Source organism: Rhinopithecus bieti, unplaced genomic scaffold (assembly GCF_001698545.2).
Source record: "Rhinopithecus bieti isolate Rb0 unplaced genomic scaffold, ASM169854v2 scaffold_21419, whole genome shotgun sequence".
NCBI lineage: Eukaryota > Metazoa > Chordata > Mammalia > Primates > Cercopithecidae > Rhinopithecus > Rhinopithecus bieti.
The window spans coordinates 658,534-682,557 of NW_016810280.1; the positions used below are offsets into that span (position 1 = coordinate 658,534).

Consider the following 24,024-nt stretch of genomic DNA (forward strand, 5'->3'; position numbering starts at 1 on the left):
CCCACCTCCCAAACAGTGAATGCAAGCACTATCTCTGAGGAGAGTTTAGGGAGCAGTCACCAAATGCCTGGATATACGCCCAATAAAGGGTAGAAACACTGCTGCTGCACCAAGTTCCTCACATGTGAAGACCAGGGCAGCCAAAGCTCCTAGACCAGGTAAGCTGGTGTGGGAATCTGCCTCCCTCTCACTCCTCAGAACCAATGGAGTTCCCACCCTGGCATGAGCTACGGCACTTAGGAAAGTCAATGCAGATTGGCTTTAGATTGCAGTGCCATCCCTGTCCACAAATCTTGTCACTGGGGGAAAACCATGGCTGTCTAACAAATCTCCTCCCCCTCTGGTTCCACAAAGGGGGAAAGCCCAATTTCAGAACCCATGGCTTGAATGCACTCCACAATCACCACTCAGTTCTGGATGTGGGAGGCCTTCCCCAACTCCAGTCCCAGCACTCCATTCTCCAGCCCAAGAATCTCTGATGCCCATGGGTACTGCTGCTAAGTTACTGAATCCTGCCCAGTGAGCCAGAATTGAGAAGGGCATCCTCCTGTTAGATCCCAGGTCTGGGAAAATGTCTGGAGCATTTCCCAGTATTTTTCTTTCTCACTCTCCTGGCCGCTCTCCATGTTAGCCCCAGGGCTTAGAAGGGCCGAGGTAGTTTCCCATGGCGTGGGGGGCATGGTTTCTCAGAGGAAAGGTAGATCACAGAGGTACACTCTTGGCTCCTCTACCATATCGGGGGCTTCACTCACAGTTCTCAGCCAGATGCTGCTACTCAGGGTGCCTTCTCACCTTTTCTTTTCTGGGATTTGAATTTCTGTGCTTGTTCTTGAATAAAAGAGCACTATGTGACTATACACTGTTTTTTTTTTTTTTTTGCTTCCAAATAGGTGAAGCATGCTAGAAAAGTCTCTGATCTGCCACCTTGGGGAAAAAAAAGAGAAGTCCTTTATTTCTTTATTGATCTTATGTCTGGTGGTCCTATCCATTACTGAAATCTCCTACTATTACTGTGTTGATATGTATTTATCCCTTCAATTCTGTCAATGTTTGCCTCACATATTTAAGAGCTCTGATATTTAGTGCATAAATATTTATAATTACTATATCATCCTGGTGAATTGACCCTTTAATCATTATATAGTATCCTTCTTAGTCTCTTGTGACAGTTTTTGACTTAAAGTCTATTTTGTCTCATATTAGTACAGATATCCCTGCTCTCTTTTGGTTACTGTCTGCATTGAATATCTTTTTTCATCCTTCACGTTTAGCCTTTATGTGTTATTAGATCTAAATGGCTTCTATGCGGCATATCACTGGATCCTATTTTTATTTTTTTTATCCACTTAGCCAATATGTCTTTGGCAGAGGAGTTTAATTTCCTCACTTTAAAGTAATTACTGATATGGAAAGATTTTCTATTGCCATTTTGTTACCTGTTTCCTGTATATCTTGTGGCTTTTTGGACCCTCATTCTTCTCTTACTGTCTGTCTTTGACTCCCTTCTCATTTCCTTTTGTGTGCATTGTATGGATATTTTCTTGTGGTTACCACTGCAATTGCAGAAAGTATCTTAAAGTTATAACAAATCTATTTTAGGCTAATAAGAACTTAATTTCAATTGTGTACACAAATTCTCCTTTACAGCCACCATTTCCCCCCTTATGTTATTGTCATAAATTACCTATTGTATATATTGTGTATCAATTAACATAGATTTATAATTTTATGTGTCTGATTTACTTGGTTAGACTTGTATACACAAGAATTAAAAGTGGATTTATGCACCAGAATTACAATATAGGATTCCATATTTATTTAAATGTTTATCATTAGTGGAGAACTTTATAATTTCATATTACTATGTTGGTGCTTACCATCCTTTGTTTAATTTGAAGGACTCTCTTTAGTGTTTATTGTCTAGTAATATTGACTAAACAGCTTTTGTTTATCTGGAAAGGTCTTAATTTCTTCTTGATTTCTGAAGGACAGTTTTGCTGGATACAGTATTCTTGATTTTTTTTTTTCTTTTAGCACTTTAATCATTCCATTTCTTTTTAGCCTTCAAGGTTTCTACTGAGAAATCTGCTGATAATCTTAGTTGGCTCACTTATACGTGATGAGTTGTTTTTCTCTGGCTGCTTTCAAGATTCTTTGACTCATAACAATTTGATTATAACATGTCTTGGTATGGGTCTCTTCAGGTTTATCACAGTTGGAGTTCATTGAGTTCTTGAGTTTGTAGGTCCATTTCTTTTATCAGCCACTCAGTTTGTCACCACTTTTTGTTCAAATAAGCTCTTTGTCCCTTTCTCTTTCTCTCCTCCTTTTGAGACTCCCATACTACATGTATTATTCTGCTCAGGTTCTGTTAATTTATCTTCATTTTTTTTTTCTCCTCAGTCTCAATAATTTCAAATGTGTTAACTTCAAGAACACTGATTCTTCTGCTTGCTTAAGTCTGCTGTTGAACCCCTCTAGTGAATTATTTAGTTCACTTGTATTTTTCAGGTCCATAGTTTGTTTTTGTTTTTTCAAGAGACAGGGTCTTGCTATGTTGCCCAGGCTAGTCTTGAACTCCTGGACTCAAGCAATCCTCCCTCCTCAGCCTCCCAAAGTGTTAGGATTAGAGGCTTGAGGCATCATGCCTGGCTTTATAATTTTTTGAAAATAGTTTCTCTTTGTTGATATTCTTATTTTGTTCATGCATTGTTTTCCTGATTTCTGTGTAGTTCTGTGTTCTCTTGAAGGTCTTGATCATCTTTATGAGAGTTATTATAAATTCTTTTTTAGGAAGCTTATAGATCTGCATTTCTTTAAGGCAAATTTCTGGAGCTTAATTTTGTTCCTTTGTTCCAGCCATGGTCCCATTTCTTTGTATGCCTTGTGGTCTTTTGTTGGGATTTGAGCATTTGAAGAAACAGCCAACTTTCTCAAGCTTTATGAACTACCTTTATTTGGGGGAAAACTGTGACCAGTCAGTCTGGCTAGAGGTTCTGAGACCTCTCAGATTTTTCCTGGGGATGCATTTTCTTTGGGGTTGTATGTTTACTTTTAGTATATCTGGGTGCTTCTGTCTCCCTTTCTTGTGTCTTCGCGGGAGCTGTTTCTGTTTTGGTCCTCTGCCCTTAATCGCCTGCTCCCCTCTAGAGCCTGTCTGCAGAACTGCAGAGTCTCTGCTGTCTAACATACTAAGGCATTAACCTGTTTTCAGTGGCTTCTAATCTTGTATACACACTATGGAACTGCCATTCTCATCAGTTCCCTGAGCAAAGTAATGCAGCCCGCAAGGAAGTTAGCATGCTGGACTTAAGTTTCACTCTATTTCTTCTGTTCCACGGGAGGGGTCAGGCAAGCAAAATACAATGAACTCTCTTACCCTCTCAGGCACCATCCATTCTCTTGTTTTTGCACTTGCCTGAGTCCTGTAGTTCATTAACTAATTTCTAGGTTTATCACAAAGCTATTTTTATGTATATGTTGCAGATAATTTGTCTCCATAGAAAAACGAGGGCCTGGAGCTTCCTAATCTGCCATCTTGCTAATGTCATTTCTGTATATTATTTCCACAGTGTGTATATAGATCTACATAGATATATAGATATGAAAACTGTAGCAGATAAGGACTAAATGCTTTTTCCTTGACAGACAAACATTATATTTATTCTCACCTTGAGTCCTTTTCCCAATCCTTACTGTTATTGAATTTCTTTTTATATTCCATTAGAAAATACATATAGCATATGGACTGTCTCCTCCCAAAACTTTCTGTAATACATTCTGCTTGGATATGCTAGTACTATTTTAAGGATGAAAAGTATAGTAGGTCCTTCTATTAACATACTTATTTTCCAGAATATCATTACATGGACCAATTGTACTCTTTGCTATTCATTAAGATAAAATGAAAATGTATCTCTACCAGTAAATGGAGTTCTTAGATGGTTTCATTTTCAAATGTGAAAATTAGGTTTGATTGTTCATTCTTAAAAGCAAACATTTATTGAAGGTCTATTCTGCGCAGATATCTTTACTGATTGGGGGATATAAAGACGAAGTGGACATAATCCCATCCTTAATGAGCTTACAGTGTGATTCCAGGGTGGGGAGGGGGGGCAGAAAAAAATAAATAGTGACAACATAGAAGTAGAGAAGAGTCCAGGTGCTGTGGCTCATGCCCGTAATCCCAGCAATTTGGGAGGCTGAGGCGGGCAGATTGCTTGAGCCAAGCAGTTCAAGACCAGCCTGGGCAACATGGCAAAACTCCATCTCTTTAAAAAAAAAAAAAAAAAAAGGAAATACAAAAATTAGCCAGGCATGGTGGCACACACGTGTACTCCTAGCTACTTGGGAGGCTGAGTGGGAGAAGCACCTGACCTGGGGAGGTTGAGGCTGTTGAGGCTGCAGTGAGCCGTGATCATTGCTACTGCACTCCAGCCTGGGTGACAGAGTGAGACCTTATCTCAAAAAAAAAAAAAAAAAAAAAAAAAAAAAAAAACGTAGAGGAGAAAAGTTTTTGGAAGATGCTAATGGACATATTTTGGGTCCTTTATATTTGTAAACATGTTTAAATTGTATTTTCCTGAATATAAAATGAAAGAAAGATCCATAGTGGCAGCAATTTAATATGGTTATAACTTTGAGAAAGGACAAGAGTTAGAAAAAAAATTTATATTAACTATTTTAAATCTGATAGTCTTAGATTATAGTTATAATATGTGATTATATTTTTGAAATATAATAGAGTGTACTCAATTCCAGGAAAAGGTTCTAGATGTGACTAGTACTTTGGCACCACCTACTAAACAAAGCTTAATGTCTTAAAGTAATAAACTACAAAGAGGCAGAATTTTGATGGGGGTGGGATACAGGATGGTATAGGGAGTGGTTATAGCCTGAGTGACCTATTACTTTATAATCACTGTGTTCAGTTTGTGGAAAGGTTAAGGGTTTGGTCTGAAAGACCCTGAATTGGGTAAATTTGAATTATTGCTAGGAAGCATGAATTACCTAGAATTTTGCTTTGACTTCCTAGAACACAGATTTTTAAACTGGGAGTCCATGTGCCAAATTCACTTTACAGATGTTTGATCTACAGTATTTAACAACTATTTTGAATTATCTACCAACACGTAAAAGTTGGCACATTTAGGTGAGCTTTCATTCTGTTTTGTGCAATGGAAGCTACCCTAATTCATAAAAAAATGGAGAGATTTAGCATAAAAATCCAGCGTTCCGGCTTTTTGAAAAGTCAGAAGATTTTGCAGTGTTTGGCCTTCATTTCCTAAGAGCTACAGTCTGCTTAATCAGAATGGCTAATCGCCACTTTCGTGGGGGCAGGCACAGTCCACTTCATCCCAGTCCCCATTAAACTCTATTATTTCTGTGACATCAAGGCTGAATATCTGTTCTACTTATCAGGCTTATACTTCTAAAGGCATCAAACTACAGATTACAAGGGCCAAATGCAGCCCTACATCTATTTTTTTATGGCCCACAATCTAAGAATGGTTTTTATATTTTCAAATGGTTGAAAAAAGATAAGAAAGATATATTTTTAGATGTGAAAATTATATGAAATTAAAATTTCAGTGTCCAAATAAAGTTTTATTGGAGCATAGCCATGCTTGTTTGTTTACATATTGTCTAAGGCCGCTTTTGTGCTATAGTGTTGGAGTTGGGTAGTTGAGATAGAGGCCATATGACTTGAGAAGCCTAAACTATTTACTATCTGGCCCTTTAAAAAATTTGCTGAGCCTTGATGCAGAACAAAAGGAAAAGCTCTCCTTACCCCCCTTTTAATTTTTTCCTTTTCTTGTCTCTTTCACTGTTTTTTTGCTATCCTATCTTAACATGTTCCTTTAGATCCATGCTAGAATTACCTTATCAAATTCCATTTCACAGCAAGAATGAAAACAGTGAAAAACTCAGGAGACCAGGGTTCTGATCTCTGTGTTTAACTATCTGTGATCTTAGACAAGTCATTTAATCTCTCAGAGCTTCTATTTCCTCATTTGTTCAACAAAAGTGCTAAATTAGATCATCTCTAAAATATTTCTTATTTTCAATTCCATGAAGTAGACAAAAAAGAAAGAAGAGATAAGCTGGGTGAATAAAAATGTAAAGGACAAAGACTAAAGAATGATTGGGAGACTCCTGGTTGCTAGGTAGGTAGATAGAATAATAATTGCCACCTTTATTCAGTTAGTCCATTTACATATATTATCTCTAATTCTCATAATGACCCTTTAAGGTAGGTATCATTACCCCATTTGCAGATGCAGAAACTGAGGGTCAAAGAGGTTAATTGGCTTGCTCTAAACCAATATCTATTAAGTGGCAAAAGAATCAAGGTTCATACCTGAAATGTCTGGCACAAAGCCAGTGCTCTTCCATTTCAACAGACTGCTAAAGTCAAAAGAAGAGAAGTGAGCTAAGAGAACTTATTGCTGTTATACATTTGTCTTCTGAAATAAATGGCACTGTTTCTCTGGTGATCTTATACATTATTCTTTAAACCTATCTATTCTTTTGTTGGTTTTGTGCCTTCAAAGGAGATACCCTTTCCAGTCTAAAATCTCCAAAGGATTTTCAAGGTAAAACACTTTTCAAGATGTTCAATCACATGGAAGAACGAAAATCTTTTATAATATTGTTTGTTAAACTGACAGCTCTACTTAACAGAAACCATTAAAATGTTTACAAAGTAGCAGCTGCTCTTGTAAAAAAGTACAGCTTTTTGGAGGCATAAAAATGAACAAGTTGATAAGTATAAGATAAGCCATTTGGTGACTTCTTTATGTACATTGCACAATATGTGGAAAATTCCGATATTTACACAGCAATTATACTACAAAGCCTTTTAAGTTAAAAGGACACAGACTGAGTAAGAACTGAACTGTTTACAAGAATTTTCCATACTGATCTTGGAAACAATTTAGGGAACCCCCAAACATAATCCTTTAATAAGCTTTAGGTTTTTTAGGTGGTTTTTTTTCCCCCCAAAAAAGCTTTGTTCTTAGAAGATAGTTATATATGAATGAATCTCTATTGAACTCACTTGTGTTTTATATTCTACTACAATTACAGCCAAGTTTCTTATATAAATAATTAGAAGTTGTGGGAAATAGATCGAGAGCAAACCAATATATGTTAGCAAAAATGTTTAAAAGTAACTGAACATTTGCATTTTATGCCTTCATCTGTTGATATGACATTATTTATTTATTTAGAAACAAGGGCTTGCTCTGTTGTCCAGGCTAGAGTGCAGTGGCATGATCATAGCTCACTGCAGCCTCTAACTGCTAGGCTTAAGCAATCCTCCCTAGCTCAGCCTCCTAGGTACAAGCATGAACCATCATGCCTGGCTAATTTTTAAATTACTTTTGTAGAGATGGGGTCTAACTATGTTGCCTAGGCTAGTAATTTGACATTTTATATATAAGCTAAGTGATTTTTTTTAAAGTAAACAATTATTAAAATTTTGCATTGTTGGGTAAAATTAATTTTATCAAAATACAGCAGTCATATGTAACTTTTACAACCCAAGGTTATTTATAAGGAAAAAAATGTATATGTATGTGAAGATGGCTTTTTGCAAAATTTGAGTTAATGGAAGAATGTTACTGGTCATGATCCTGTGATAACATGAGCCTGCTGATTTCTTTAATGACTTCTACTTACTGGTAAGAACATTAGATTGAAAAGAAAGAAAACCTTCTGGTAGTGATTTATAAATCTGCGATATACTAATAGCTTGAGAAAACCACATACTTTCATTTTTAAATATCCCTGTAAATTATGGAATTATTACAAACATTTAAAATGTTTTGATATTATTCTTTTTCTACCTTCAAGTTCACTTAGTTCACACTTCGTTGTCCTTCCAAATACAATATTTTCCATGCTGTTCTTAAGGAAAATAATATTTTTCCATTTTTTAAAACTAGAAAAAGGCAGGAGACTAAGATGATGATGGAGGAAGTGTTAGGATATTCACTAAGTGTCAGCAGCTTATCAAAAGAAAGAAAGAAAGAAAAAAATAGTGTTACCTTGACCCAAAAGGGTGATAACAGGCAACTTATCTTTTAGGGTAAATGTTATGAAGTCCCACACTGTTCGTCTTAGTTACTTCAAAGTGTTGATGTGATCTCTATGGAAGTTATGCTTTCCTGTTTAAGAAATACCTGCATATATATTGTTGACAGTTCTTTTCATTAGAAAAATAAGTAAGCAAAACAGGAAAAATATGCAATTAATGACAATGTGTTATATTTATGTATAAAAGTTTGTTTTTAACATTGAGTTTTCCCTTCTCATCTTAGAAATCTTTGATATGGGTTGATGTGCCTATATGGAAATAAGCAGTCATTCTTTGGGGAGATATAAATATATTGAGACCAAAGTATTTTCTAAAATTTCATTTTCAATTATCATTTTATGTGTTGATCAATACATTGAGTTTCAGTGTCTATATATTATCAAAGCATATACAGGAAAAAGCAGATATTTGAACCAGTTTATTCCAGCATAACTTGGTAGGAAAAGAAATTTTATTAAACAAGATCAGATTTCAGTTTTCATTGCTTGTTGCAGGTAGAAAATATAATAAATATCAGGAATCACAAAATCTGTTTATTGTATTTCAATATTAGTCAGTTGGTTTTCTATGAGTAAAATGTACTGGTAGGATACTAGTTATTACTGTTTTATTTTTATATATTTTCTCAAAAATGTATGGTAATTTTATTGTTAAATATAGGGCTAGGAAATATATAAATGACTGACTAGTCTTGATTAAATGACTTAATAGTCCTTCCATTTCAAAAATCTTTTAGAGTTAGTATTTAATTTATTTTGTATTTATTCTTTACATTTTTATTGACTCAAAACTAAGATGACATTTTTATAATTGGTAGAGGAGTTAAAGGCCGATGAGCCTTTTTATTCAGTGTTTCATAGACGCAAATTTACAGACTGTTCAAATAAACTGTACTGAGTCAGGCAACAATAATTACTGATAATTATGAGATTTATTCTAGACTCTGCCATGTGATCTTAAGCAGGTCACGTAATCTCTCAGATTGTTGCAAGTGGCATTTAGAAGTGGGCATCTTACATATTATTGGTAAATCAATACAGTTTACCCTTGACAACATGGGTTTGAACTGCATGGGTCCACTTATACATGGATTTTTTTTTTCTTTTTACTTTTTTTTGATTTGATTTTTTTGAGACAGGACCTCATTCTGGCATCCAGGCTAGAGTGCAGTGATCACAGATCACTGCAGCCTCAAACTCCTGGGCTTAAGTGATCCTCCTGCCTCAGCCTCCCAAAGGGTTACAGGCGTGAGCCACCATGCCAGGACAGACATAGATTTTTTTCAACAAATATATAAAAAAAAAGTTTTTGGAGGTTTGTGACAATTTGAAAAACTCACAAGATGAACCACATAGGCTAAAATATCCAACAAAATTAAGAAAAAGGTATTTCATGAATTCAAAAAAAAATGTAGATACTAGTCTAAGATAAATACAAATCTATTATAAAAAAGTTAAAATTTATCAAAATGTATACACGCACTTATAGACTATACATGGAACCATTCAATCAAAAGAAATGTTAACAAACATAAAGATTGAATATTAAATCATAATCACATAAAATTAATTGTAGTACACATGCTATACTACTGTAATAATTATATAGCCACCTCCTCCTGCTGTTGTTGTGGATTTGAGGTTTTTGAGTCTCTGCTTAAAATGCTTCATGATGCTAATCATCTATCCACGAGTAGTCTGTCTCTTAAGTAAATTGTGTATCATAGTAAAAAGTGATCATTTGTGGTTCTTGTGTATTTTCATTATTTTAGTGCAATACCAGAAACCTTGAGTAACACTATCAATCCCCTATGAAGTGCCACTAGTGATGCTGGAAGTTCTGCCAAGAAGTAGAGAAAAGTCCTGACATTACAAGAAAATGGTGAATTGCTTGATATGTACGATAGACTGGGGAACTGCAGCTGTGGTTGCTCACCATTTCAAGATAAATGAATCCAGCATAAGGACCATTTAGCAGCAAGTGCTAAAATCTTGCACTTTTTGCAAAATATCCTTTTATCTTGTTTTGAAAATACAGCTTTCATGTGGGTACAGGATTCCTATGACAAAGACATATCTATAGACTATAATGATTTGAGAAAAAGTGAAGTCATTATATGACAACTTAAAGCAAAAGGAGGAAGGTGAAGGATCTAAAGCTGGAGAATTTAATGCCAGCAAAGGATGGTCTGATAATTTTAGAAAGGTGTTTGGCTTGAAAAATATCAAGATAACAGGAGAAGCAGCTTCTGCTGACCAAGAAGCAGCAGAGAAGTTCTCAGGCACCATTAAGAAAATCATTGAGGAGAAAGGATATCAACCTGAGGTGTTTAATGCAGATAAAAGTGCTTGATTCTTGGGGAAAAAAATGCTACAAAGGACATTTATTAGTAAGGAAGACATGAGTGCCTCTGCATATGAGTAGTCAGACCATGAGGAAGAAGACATAGAAGAACTAGTGCCAGAAAACAAATTGACAGAGAATCTGGCAGAAGGGTTCTGACTGTTCAAGACTGCTTTTGACTACTTCTGACACAGACTCTTCTATGAAACAGGCACTGAAACTAAAGCAAACAATGGAGGAAGGATTGATACAATATAGAAACATCTTTAGAGAAATGAAAAAGAAATAAACAGAAATTATGGTGTATTTCCATAAGGTTACACCAAGTATGCCTACCTCTCTTGCCTCTCCTTCAACCTCCTTCACGTATTCTGCCTCTGCCACCCCAAGATAGCAATACCCACCTCTCCTCTTCCTCCTTCTCAGCCTACTCAACACGAAGACAACACGGATGAAGACCTTTATAATTCACTTCCATTTAATGGTAAATATATTTTCCCTTCCTTATGATTTTTGTAATAAAATTTTCTTTCTTCTAGCTTACTTTATTGTAAGAAGATAGTATATAATATAACATATAAAACATATGTTAATTGATTGTTTACGCTATTGGTAAGGCTTCCAATCAACAGTTGGCTACTAGTAGTTAAGTTCTGGGAAAGTCAAAAGTTATACATGGATTTTCTACTTCATGGGGGTGCCCCTAAGCCCCCATCTTGTTCAAGGGTTAGTTGTACTTTTAAAAGGGCAATTTGGCAGTATTAATAAAAATATTCATATTATTTGGCCTAGAAAGCCTACCTATTGAAATATATCCTGTAAAAAATATCAATAGAATGAGCATGAAGATATGTATAAGGGTACTTATGCAAGCTTGTGATTAAACGTACATAATTTATTAAGGAAATTTCAACATGTCTGAAACCAGTCATTATTTAGTTCCCACTGATAAGTGAGAACATGCAATATTTGTCTTTCTGTGTTTGACTTGTTTCACTTAATGGCCTCCAGTTCTATCCATGTTGCTGCAAGACCTCCTTTTCTAACTAGCCAAAGAAAGTTCTCTGGTTCTTTTCGTTAGATTGGGCCCACCTGGATAATACAGAATAATTTCTCTGTAATCTTAGTTAAATCTGCAAAGTCCCTTTTGCCATGTAATGTAGCATATTCACAAGTTCTAGGGAGTAGAATGTGAACATCTCTCAGGAGAGATATTTTGTCTACTATTCATTTTTAGGAAGGGTTCTCCCATTTACGCTTTATACCAGATTTCACCCATGTTTTCTTCTAGTACTTACATGGTTTCATTTGTTTACATTTAAATCCCTCATCCTTCTGGAATTTATCATAGTGTGAGGAGTGAATCCAATTTTATCATTAAAAAATCTAATATACTTACAGAAATTCCATTTATTAAAAAGCTGAAGTTCATCTTTTCTTCACTGATTTGAACTGCCTTTATTATACACTAAATTTCCATATGGATTTTCTGCTCATTTCCATTGGGATAACAATATACTTGGTAATTTTAATTAAATAGTTTTTACAGTATGTTTAAATGTCCATAGGGCTAGGTTCTTGTTACTATTCTTTTGTAGGATATTCCCAGATTTTTTTTTTTAATTGGCTTTCCAAATAAGTTTTACAATTAACTTGTGGACCCCAGGGAAAAATAATCTGATGGTATTTTTATATGCATAATGTTAAATTTGTAAGTTAACTTAGGGAGGGGTGATCTGCTGTGTCGAAGGAAGAGCCTGGTGGGAGGTGATTGTATCATGGAGGCAGATTTCCCTCCCTTGCTGTTCTATTAATAGTGAGTGAGTTCTCATGAGATCGGGTTGTTTAAAAGTGTGTGGCACCTTCACCTTCAATCTCTTCCTCCTGCTCGCCCTTCGCCTTCTGCCATGACTATAAGTTTCCTGAGGCCTCTTATCTTTGTAAATTACCCAGTCTCAGTTCTTCATAGCAATGTGAGAAAGGACTAATACAGAAAAGTGGTACTGGGAGAGGGGCACTGATATAAAGATACCTGAAAATGTGGAAGCAACTTTGGAACTGGGTAGTGAGCAGAAGTTGGAACAGTTTGGAGGGCTCAGAAAAGACAGGAAGATGAGGGAAAGTTTGGAGCTTCTTAGAGACTGGTTAAATTATTGAAGTCCAGGCTAAGGTGGTCTCAGATGGAGATGAGAAACTTACTGGGAACTGGAGTAAAGTCACTCTTGCTATGCTTTAGCAGAGACTGACAGCATTGTGCCCCTGCTCTGGGGATCTGTGGAACTTTCAACTTGAGAGTCATGATTTAGGGTACATGGTGGAAGAATTTCTAAGCAGCACACCATTCAAGGTTTGGCCCAGCTGTTTCTAACAACGTGTGGTCATATGAGTAGAGATGATCTGAAACTGGAACTTACATTTAAAGGGGAAGCAAAATGTAAAAGTTTGGAAAATTTGCAGCCTGACCATGTGGTAGAAAATAAAAATCTACTTTCTGGGGAGGAATTCAAGCTGGCTGCAGAAATTTGCATAAGAGGAGCTGAATGTTAGTAAAGACAATAAGGAAAATGCCTCCAAGGCATTTCAGAGACCTTTGCAGCAGCCCCTCCTATCACAAGCCTGGAGGCCTAGGAGGGAAGAATAGTTTTGTGGGCAAAGCCCGGGGCCCTACTGCTCTGTGCAGCCTCCAGACATGGCACCCTTCATCGGGGCTGCCGCAACTCCAGCCATGGCTAAAATGAGCCAAGGTATAGCTTGCGCCATTGCTTCAGAGGGTGCAAGCCCTAAGCCTTGGTGGCTTCCATGTAGTATTAAGCCTGCAGGTGCACAGTGTAAGAGTTGAGGCTTGGGAACTTCAGCCTAGATATCAGAGGATATATGGACACACCTGGATGTCCAGGCAGAAGTCTGCTGCAGGGGCAGGACCCTCATCGAGAACTTCTACTACAGCAGTGCAGACGGGAACTGTGGGGTTGGAGGACCCCCTTTCCCCCTCCAGAGTCCCCACTGGGGCACTGCCTAGTGGAGCTGTGAGAAGAGGGCCACCATCCCCCAGACCCCAGAATGGTAGATACACCAACAGCTTGTACTATGCACCTGGAAAAACCAGAGGCACTCAACAGCAGCTCATGAAAGCAGCCATGGGAGCAGAGCCCTGCAGAGCCAAAGGGGCAGAACTATCCAGGGCCTTGGGAGCCCACTGCTTGTATCAGCATGTGCTCGATGTGAGACATGGAGTGAAGGGAGATTATTTTGGAGCTTTAAAACCTAATGACTGCTCTGGTGGGTTTCAGACTTGCATGGGGCCTGTAGTCCCTTTATTTTGGCCGATTTATCCCTTTTGGAAGGGGTGTATTTATCCAATACCTGTACCCCCATTGTATCTTGAAAGTAACTAACTTGTTTTTGATTTTACAGGTTCATAGGTGGAAAGGACTTGCCTTTTTTAAGCTGAGAAAAGGGAAAACTCATACACTGTTGGTGGGAATGTAATTTAATACAACCACTATGGAGAGAACAGGTTGGAGGTTCCTCAAAAAACTAAAACTAGAGCTATCATATGATTCAACAATCCCACTGCTGGGTATCTACTCAAAAGAAGGTAAATTAGTCTATCAAAGAGATATCTGCACTCCCATGTTTGTTGCAGTGTGGTTCATAGTAACCAAGACTTGGAAGCAACCTAAGTGTCCATCAGCAGATGAATGGATAAAGAAAATGTATATACACACAGTGGTGTACTATTCAGCCATAAAAAAGAATGAGATCCTGTTATTTGCAACAACGCGGATGGAACTGGATGAAATAAGCCAGGCACAGAAAGACAAACTTATCATGTTCTCACTTATTTATAAGAGCTAAAAATTAAAATAACTGAACTCAGACTAGAAGGATGGTTACCAGAGGCTGGGAAGGGTAGTGGGGGAGAGTGAGGAAGGTTATTGGGTACAACAAAATGGAAAGAATGACTAAGACCTAGTATTTGCTAGCACAACAGGGTGTCTACAGTAAAAAATAATTGTACATTTAAAAATAACTAAAGGAGTATAATTGGATTGTTTGTAAGATAGAGAGTAGAAGGATGGTTGCCAGAGCTGGGAAGGGTTATGGGGGGGTGGGGATGAGTTAAGACTTTGGGGGACTATTAGGAAGGCATGATTGTGTTTTGAAATGTGAGAAGGACATACGATATGGGAGGGACCAGGGGTTAAATGATATGGTTTGGGTCTTTGTCCTCACCCAAATCTAATGTCAAACTGTATTTCCCAATGTTAGAGGAGGAGCCTGGTGGGAGGTAATTGGATCATGGGGGAGGATTTCCCCCTTGCTGTTCTCATAATAGAGAGTGAATTCTCATGAGATCTGGTTGTTTAAAAGTGTGTGGCACCTTCACCTTCACTCTCTTCCTCCTGCTCCAGACATGTAGGACATGCCTGCTTCCTCTTTGCCTTCCACCATGATTTAAGTTTCCTGAGGGCTCTCCAGCCATGCTTCCTGTACAGCCTGCAGAACTGTGAGTCAATTAAACCTATTTTCTTTATAAATTACCCAGTCTCAGGAGGTAGTGCCTTATAGCAATGTGAGAATGGACTAATACAAAAATCATACTTGCAAACTGGAATAACCCCTCTTGGTCATGATATAGTATTTTAAAAATATGCTTTGGATTCCACATGCTAATACTTAAAAAGTTTTTACACTGATATTCAGAGTGAGAATGATCTGCAGTACAACAGGTTTTAAGGTTTTAGATCAATGTTATACTTTATTTATAACATCAATTTTGACAATTTCCTCTCTTTTAATGCTCTAGTAAAGTTTAAGAACGATTGGGTAATCTGATTTTTACAGGTTGGTATAATTTCGTCACTAAACTTTTTGAGCCAGGACTGTTATTGTGGAGGGAGCACTTGAAGTTTCCTATTCTCTTCTAAGGTAAATTGTCATTTAAGACTTAATGTTAGTCTGGTAAACTGTAATTTTCTGAGAAATTATCCATCCAATGTAACTCTTCAAATTTATTTGCATAGAGTTGTATGAAGTATTCTCTTATAATACTTAAAATTTTCTGTTTGGTAATTATTTATCATTTCTATTTTGTATATTTGTGCCTTTTCCCTTCCTCCAACAGCTGATTATTTTGTGATTTATTTTCAAGTGGCCAGATTTGGGATTTGTTAGTTCTGTTGTCTATTTTCTAGATTTAATTTCTAAAATTCTAGCATTAATTTCTGCTTTTAAATTCAGTCCTTCCTTCTGCCATTTTTTTGAGGAGGGGACTGCTCTATTTCACAGCTTCTAAGGTTTTCTGATTTTCTTAAATTTCATTTTTATTGATATAAACATTAAGTACTATACATTTTACCCTAATAACTCAATCATTTTTTATATATATAGGATTTTCTTTAGTTTTATTTTCAAGAAATTCTGCAGTTTAAGAATTACTCAACAGTATGTTTTTAAGATGCCAAATAGCAGGCCTTTTGATTATATTTTATTAATCATTTCTCATTTTACTGCTTCCAGATCAGAGTGTATTTTTCTCTATTGTTTCTGTTCTTTGAAACTGACTTATGATTGAAGTTTCATTTGTTGCCTAAGATATGGCCAACTTTTCCTGTATGTTCCCATAAGCACTTAAAAAAAGGCATATCCTCCATTATCAGAATTCAGAGTTTATGACAGATCTAAAAGATCTACCTCATTGATTATGTTGTTTAGATTTTCTATTTCCTCCTTTTTTGTGCACTTGATTTTTCTTAAATTGAGAGAGGTATGTTAAAGTTTCCTTTTATAGTGCAGTTCTTTCTGTCTCTACTTGCAGCCCTGTAACTTCTGCTTAATGAAAGCTGTGGCTGTGTTATTAGGAGATTCCATAAAGCGTTACATCTTTATTGCAAATTGTAGTATTTAGCATTATGAAAGCCCTCCTTCTGTCTGCTTTTGATCTGAATTATATACCTTTCTCAGATACCAAGACTAGGTGTCACATTTCATTTGTCTGCATCTTTGTTTATCCTTTATTTTCAACCATTCTAAATCAATCTCTCTTTCTTCCTCTTCCTCCTTCCTTCCCTTGTCTGTGTATCTATCTGTGTATCTGATATTCAGCATAGTTTTAGATTTTGCTTTGCTACTAATCTGAACTTTTTATAAGTGAGTTCAGCCCATTTACATTCATTGATAAGATCTTTATATCTGGTCTCAAATTTGTCATATTGTTTCACTGTACACACATACAGAGTCTACTGTCTGCCTTATTTGGGGTACATGCGTGTGTGTGTGTGTATAAACTTTTAATATTTAATAAAGTTTGTATTTATTCCAGTAATTGCATTTATATCGATATCTTTATTACTGGTGGCACCTGTCATTTTTTTTATTAATTTGTTTTTAATTTTTGTGAGTATATAGTATGTATAGATCTTTATGGAGTATATGAGATATTCTGAAACAGGCATGCAATGTATAATAATCACATTGTGGAAATGGGTATCCATCACCTCAGGCATTTATCCTTTCTGTTACAAACAATCTAGTTATACCCTTTAGTCATTTTAAAGTGTACAATTAAATTATTGACTAAAGTCACCCTGTTGTGCTGTCAAATACTGTGTCTTATTCATTATTTCTAACTATCTTTTTTTGGTATCTGTTAACCATCTCCACCTCCCCAGCTCTGGTAACCATCCTTCTACTCTCTATTTTACAAGCAGTCCAATTATACTCTTTTAGTTATTTTAAAATGTACAACTTTTTTTTTACCATAGACACCCTGTTGTGCTAGCAAATACTAGGTCTTATTCATTCTATGTTGTTGTACCCAGCAACCACCCTCACTTCCCCGCTACCTCCCCCATTACTCTTCCCAGCCTCTGGTAGCCATCCTTCTATGCTGAGTTCAATTATTTTAATTTTTAGCTCTTATAAATGAGAACATGAGAAGTTTGTCTTTCTGTGCCTGGCTTATTTCATCCAGTTTCATCTGTGTTGTTGCAGATAACAGGATCTCATTCTTTTTTATGGCTGAATAGTACGCCACTGTGTGTATATACATTTTCTTTATCCATTTATCTGCTGATGGACACTTAGGTTACTTCCAAGTCTTGGCTACTGTGAACCACACTGCAACAAACATGGGAGTGCAGATATCTCTTTGATAGACTAATTTACCTTCTTTTGAGTAGATACCCAGCAGTGGGATTGTTGAATCAGATGGTAGCTCTAGTTTTTTGAGGAACCTCCAACCTGTTCTCCACAGTGGTTGTATTAAATTACATTCCCACCAACAGTGTATGAGTTTTCCCTTTTCTCCACATCCTCACCAGCTTTTCTTATTACCTGTCTTTTGGATAATAGCCATTTTAATTGGGGTGAGATGATATCCCATTGTAGTTTTGATTTGTATTTCTCTGGTGATCAGTGATGTTGAGCACATTTTTATATGCCTGTTTGCGATTTGTATATATATATTTTTTCCCAGACAGAGTCTCGCTCTTGTCACCCAGGCTGGAGTGCAATGGCACAGTCTCGGCTCACTGCAACCTCCACCTCCCAGGTTCAAGCAATTTTCTTGCCTCAGCCTCCTGAGTAGCTGGGATTACAGGCACCTGCCACCATGCCTGGCTAATTTTTGTGTTTTTAGTTGACACAGGGTTTCACCATGTTGGCCAGGCTGGTATCAAACTCCTGACCTCAGGTAATCTGCCCACCTCAGCCTCCCAAAGTGTTGGGATTAAAGGCATGAGCCACTGTGCCTGGCTTCTATGTCTTCTTTTGAGAAATGTCTATTTAAGTCTTTAGCTCATTTTAAAATAAGATTATTACATGTTTTTTCCCTACAGATTTGTTTAAATTCCTTATATATTCTGGTTATTAATCTCTTTTCAGGTGGCTAGTTTGCGGTATTTTCCCCCATTCTCTGGCTTGTCTCTTCACTTTGTGGATTGTTTCCTTTGCTGTGTAGAAGCTTTTAAACCTGATATGATCCCATTTGTCCATTTTTGCTTTAGTTACCTGTGCTTGTGGGGTATTACTTAAGAAGTTTCTACCCAGACCAATGCCCTGGAGCATTTCCCCAATATTTTCTCGTATTAGTTTGAGGTTGTAGATTTAAGTCTTTAGTCATTTCAATTTGATTTTTGTATATGGCAAGAGATATGGGTGTAGTTTCATTCTTCTACATATGGATATCCAGTTTTCCCAGTACCGTTTATTGAAGAGACTATCTTTTCCCCAGTGTATGTTCTTGTCACTTTTGTTGAAAATGAGTTCACTGGAGGTGTGTGGATTTGTTTCTGGTTAGCTATTTTGTTCCATTGGTCTGCATGTCTATTTTTATGCCGGTACCATGTTGTTTTGGTTACTACTGCTCTGTAGTATAATTTTAAGTAAGGTAATATGATACTTTTTGCTAAGGATTGCTTTGGCTACTCTATGTCTTTTGTGGTTCCATGTAAATTTTAGGGTGTTTTTTTTCTATTTCTATGAAGAATGTCAGTGGTATTTTGATATGGATTGCATTGAATATGTAGATTGTTTTGGTAGTATGGACATTTTATCAATATTGATTCTTCCAATCCATGAACATGGAATATCTTTCCACTTTTTGGTGTTCTCTTCAATTTCTTTCATCAGCGTTTTATAGTTTTCATTATACAGATTTTTCACGTCTTTGGTTAAGTTAATTCCTAGGTATTTTATTTTATTTGTGGCTATTGTAAATGGGATTACTTTTAAAATTTCTTCTTCACATTGTTCACTGTTGGTATATAGAAATGCTACTGATTTTTGTAGGTTGATTTTGTAACCCACAGCCCCACTGAATTTATCAGTTCTCACAGTTCTTTTGTGTGGATTCTTCACATTTTTTCAAGTATAAGATTATAGCATCTGCAAACCAGGACAGTTTGACTTCTTCCTTTCCAATATGGATGCCCTTTATTTCTTTCTTTTGTCTAATTGCTCTTGCTAAGACCTCCAGTACTATGTTAAATAACAGTGGTGAAAGTGGGCATCCTTACTGTGTCCCCATTCTTAGAGGAAATGCTTTCAGTTTTTTCTCATTCAGTATGTTACCAGCTGTGGGTCTGTCATATATGGCTTTTATTAAGCTGAGGTATATTCTTTCTACACCATTTTTGATGGTTTTTATCCTGAAGTGATGTTGAATTTTATCAAATGCTTTCTTAGCATCAAATGAAAATGATCATATGGTTTTTGTCTTTCATTCTGTTGCTATGATATATCACATTCATTGATCTGCATATTTTGAACCATCCTTTCCTCCCAGGAATAAATTTCACTAGGTCATGATGAATGCTCTTTTTAATGTATTGTTGAATTCGGTTTGCTAGTATTTTGTTGAGGATTTTTGAATCAATATTCATCAGAGATATTTACCAGTCATTTTCTTTTTTTCCTGTCATTTTTAGAGGAGTACTGTCTGTTGGTTCTCTACTGTGAGCATTACAGGAATTAGTAACCAATTTCCCCCTTTATCCTTCTTCTCTCTCAGTGTCAGATATTAAGTAATATACTTTTCATTTCTAGCCAGCACCTGTAAGACAGTCCTTTATTTATTTTATTTTTTTCCTTTTCTTGGAGACAGGGTCGCACTCTGTCATCCAGACTGGAGTGCAGTGGCTCATAGTTCACTGCAGCCTTGACCTTCTGGACTCAAGCAATCCTCCCACATCAGCCTCCTGAGAAGCTAGGAGTATAGGAGTGTGCCACCATGCCTGGCTAATTTTTGTACTTTCTGTAGAGGTGGAGTTTTGCCATGTTACCCAGGCTGGGCTCAAGTGATCCTCCTGTCTTAGCATCCCACTTACTATATTTTTATTCTACTCTTCTTATTCTCCCTATATTTTTATTTGTTTTGGGTTGTGTCATTATCTCACTTTAACTATCATTTAGGGTTTTTTTAAAACTTACTTACACGCTAATAGTTTTTTATATATTGTGGTAAAAAACACATAAGAAAACTTACTATCTTAACCATTTTTAAGTGAATACTTCAGTAGTGCTGAGTGTACTCACGTTGATGGGCAACAGATTGCTTGAACTTTTCAATCTTGCAAAACTGAAACCCATTAAACACTAATTCTGCTCTTCCCTTTTCTCCAGCTCTTGACAACCACCACTTTGTTTCTATGTGTTATGACCACTTTAGCTACTTCATATGAGTGGAATCATATAGTATTTACCCTTTTGTGACTGGCTTCATCAGTTAGTTTTAAATGTAGATATATTTATTATGCTTATCACTAGTCCTTACATAGAAGTCTCAAGTCATGTTGGCTGTTCAAATCTCATTATCCAATAGATTTCCTACTAGTGGCTCATGGAAATAATAGTGATATGGTTTGGCTCTGTGTCCTCACCCAAATCTCATGTCAAACTCATGACAGTGAGTTCTCACAAGATTTGCTTGTTTCTGTAGCACCTCCCCCTTCACTCTCTTTCTCCCTCTCCACCACGTGAAGACGGTGCTTGCTTCCCTTTCACCCTTCCACCCTGATGTAAGTTTCCTGAGGCCTCCCCGGCCGTGCCTCCTGTACAGCCTGCAGAACTATGATTCAATTAAACCTCTTTTCTTAATAAATTACCCAGTCTCCAATAGTTCTTTATAGCAATGTGAGAATGGACCTAATACAAATAGGTCGTTTTGGCTCACCTTTTTCTTGAGTATCTTAAATATATTTTTGTATTGTGTTCTGACATAAAGTGTTGCTGAGAAAAAGTGATCATAATCCATTTTCATTCATTTATGAGAACCTGGTATTTTCGTCTAAATGCTCAACGGATTTCATTAGAACATGTCTTGATGTTGACCAGCTTGGGCTGGTGTTTCCAGGTCATGATGTGCTCTTTCATTACTACTATAAAGTATTTTTCTATTTCAGGAAATTTTCTTAAGAGTTTTCAGGACGCTGCTGTGTTGCATTGGTTTTTCTTCTCTAGGAATTCTTATTTTATGTATGTTGGATCTTCTTTGCCTATGATCTTTCTCTAGCACTTCTTCTTGAGTCAATTTTCATTTATCTTTGATTTTTAAGTATTTCCTCTTTTAAATTCTCTAGTTATCATAAACAATTGTGTTTAGTCTTGTGATCCTTCTAAGTTAATGTTCATTTCTAAAATGATTTTTTCTTTTGTTTCTTATTCTTTCATTCTCTAAAAAATCTTCTTTAATCACCTCTGAGTTTATTATCCTTATTTACATTATTCTTTCATAACTTATATCACTGTATTTAAGATTATTTTAAAATACTGGGGTCAATTCTCATCTATTTGTGGGCATGTCTTTCTAGAGTGCTTTCATTGTTGATAGGGAAATTATTCTGTTTTTCAAATGCTGCTTTGCATGGGATGTGATTGCAACCCTTTGTTCTTGTTCATTTTTATGGAAAACTGGCTTTTCTGTAGTTTTAAGGGGTGAGTGTGCCAAGAAAGCTTTCTTATCTGCATAGGTCTGGAGCTTCTGAGTTTGTTGTGTTCATCACGTAGACAAAATATGGTCTTCTATTTTACCCTTTTAATTTCTACATTCTTTTCCTATGCCCCCATTGTGCCTGGTGTGCTCAATTTGGGCTCTACTCTCAACTGTTTCTCCTAAGTTTTGGGATTTTTCTAGAAAGATTATTTTGATTTGTTAGTCTTATGCATTTATAGGATCCAGAATCTAGATCATCCCATCACCACCATACCTTCTACAGTTTTCTTGTATCCACAAATTGGAATCTATAGAATCATCTCTGTTTTCTGCTGCGGTTCTGAGAATGACTTCAAAAATCTTCCAATTAGTAGTTGAATTTTTCATCTGTCTGGACCATTAGAAGTCCCCCTACCTTCCATGTGTTTCTCCCATGAAAGTGGTGGTGTTGTTATTTTTGTTTGTGTGAGGCTCTGCTTTCATGGTCTATATTTATACTGAAAATCAAGATCAAGTCAGCTTTTCCCTTCTGCTCCATAGGAGGTTTATACCCTACCTGAGCTTGCCATGGGACACCTACATTATTGTTTCATAGGTATACCCACCCCCACGATCCCCCCAAGTTTAACTCCCAATTTGGCTATGGCAAGGGTTGCGTCTGGCTAGTGTGACTGGGTGCTTACAGCTGGAAGTAACAGCCCATTAGAGCTCACTTTCTACTCTCCCCATACTGGGGCAGTAAAAAACAAAAACAAAAACAGTAAGAATAGTGATATATTTCACAGGCAGCCCAGAAGGCTGCCTGCATCGACTCCCTCACAGGGGTGCCTCTAATTATTTTACTTTTTGTGATTGTAGAATTGCATAACACTTTATTCCATAAAATATAATAGAATAAGTGTTCTCCCTCCTACTTATTGTTCACCTTTCATAGCTGCTTCTGCCATACTTATTCCCTTGGCTGAGGTTTCACTAGATAGTAGGTAGGGACAGTGGGGATCTTGGTCATCCATTCATGCATGTCACTAATTAAATGACCAAGCTTTTGGGTTCCTTAAGAGATTTATAGTTGTTACTGCCACTTACCTGAGCCTCACTGAATATTTTCATGTTGACCTTCAGAGGACTGCAAAGAAATCACATTGCTTCAACATCCACTGTGGACCCTCTAGACCTCATGAAGTTTTTAGTGGATCCTGTAGCTGTTGGTGATTTATCCCTATCCACTTATGTTTTGGGGTTTATAAGAATATGTTGTCACTAAAGTTTGTTGTAGATGCTGTCCATGGATATTGGCATTCATTATTGTAGTTGCTCTTTCTGTTAAGAGAGGTTCCAGGGGATTAAAATACTTCAATGACAGCATTTTCTTAGAATTATCTAGCAGCACTGATTTTACTAAAAACAGGGAATAACTCAAACACCCACTAATTGGGTACTGATAAAATTGTAATATAATCATACAATTGAATAATATAGCTATAAAAAAGAGAAGGGGGTCAGTCCACATATACTGATATATAGCTTTCCAAAATGTTTGTTAAATATTTTAAAAGTCATGTTGCAAAACTGGAAGCCTGATTATATTTTGTTAAAAATATATGAAAGGGGAAAAGCTAGAAAACACGTACTATGTTAAGATTTCTTTTCTGGTTGGTGTCATGATACAGATCTCTTAATTTCTAAATGTTTGAGTTTTATGTAATGTGAATGTATTAGCATGTCATTAGAAAGAAGAGTACATTTTGAAAACAATGGCTATGCTATATAATTAAGATAAAAGTAATACACATATAAACTTATAAATGTTATATATTTACAGAATATACATAAGTAATTGCAAACTTAATATGGACTGCTTGGTTTATAACATTCAACATTATTTGCCACTGAAGAGAAGACTGGATGACTACAGAACAAGTTCGGCAGTAGACCCTTTCACTAGAAACCTTTGGAATTCTGGGACATGTTTGTATTTATTATTCAAAAAATTAAATGTAATTTAAAATTAAAAATTTTCACAGACTAAAACTTCTTTGGTGTAATTAATTTACACAAATTAAAATTTTTTAAAATAAAAATGGGTGTAAATTAACTTTACACAAATTTAAAACTCATGTAAAATAGTTAATGTAGGAGGAGGTGA

General features: G+C 36.3%; 1 long non-coding RNA gene across 1 annotated transcript in view; it reads right to left on the minus strand.

The window, feature by feature from the left end:
• The window catches only part of LOC108541938 (uncharacterized), an 86,356-nt gene extending 63,163 nt beyond the window's left edge, over positions 1 to 23,193 (minus strand). The window contains exon 1 of the long non-coding RNA XR_001889124.1: positions 22,965 to 23,193. This is a non-coding gene — a long non-coding RNA (uncharacterized LOC108541938). The remainder of the gene's footprint in view (positions 1 to 22,964) is intronic.
• Between the last annotated feature and the right edge of the window lie 831 nt (positions 23,194 to 24,024).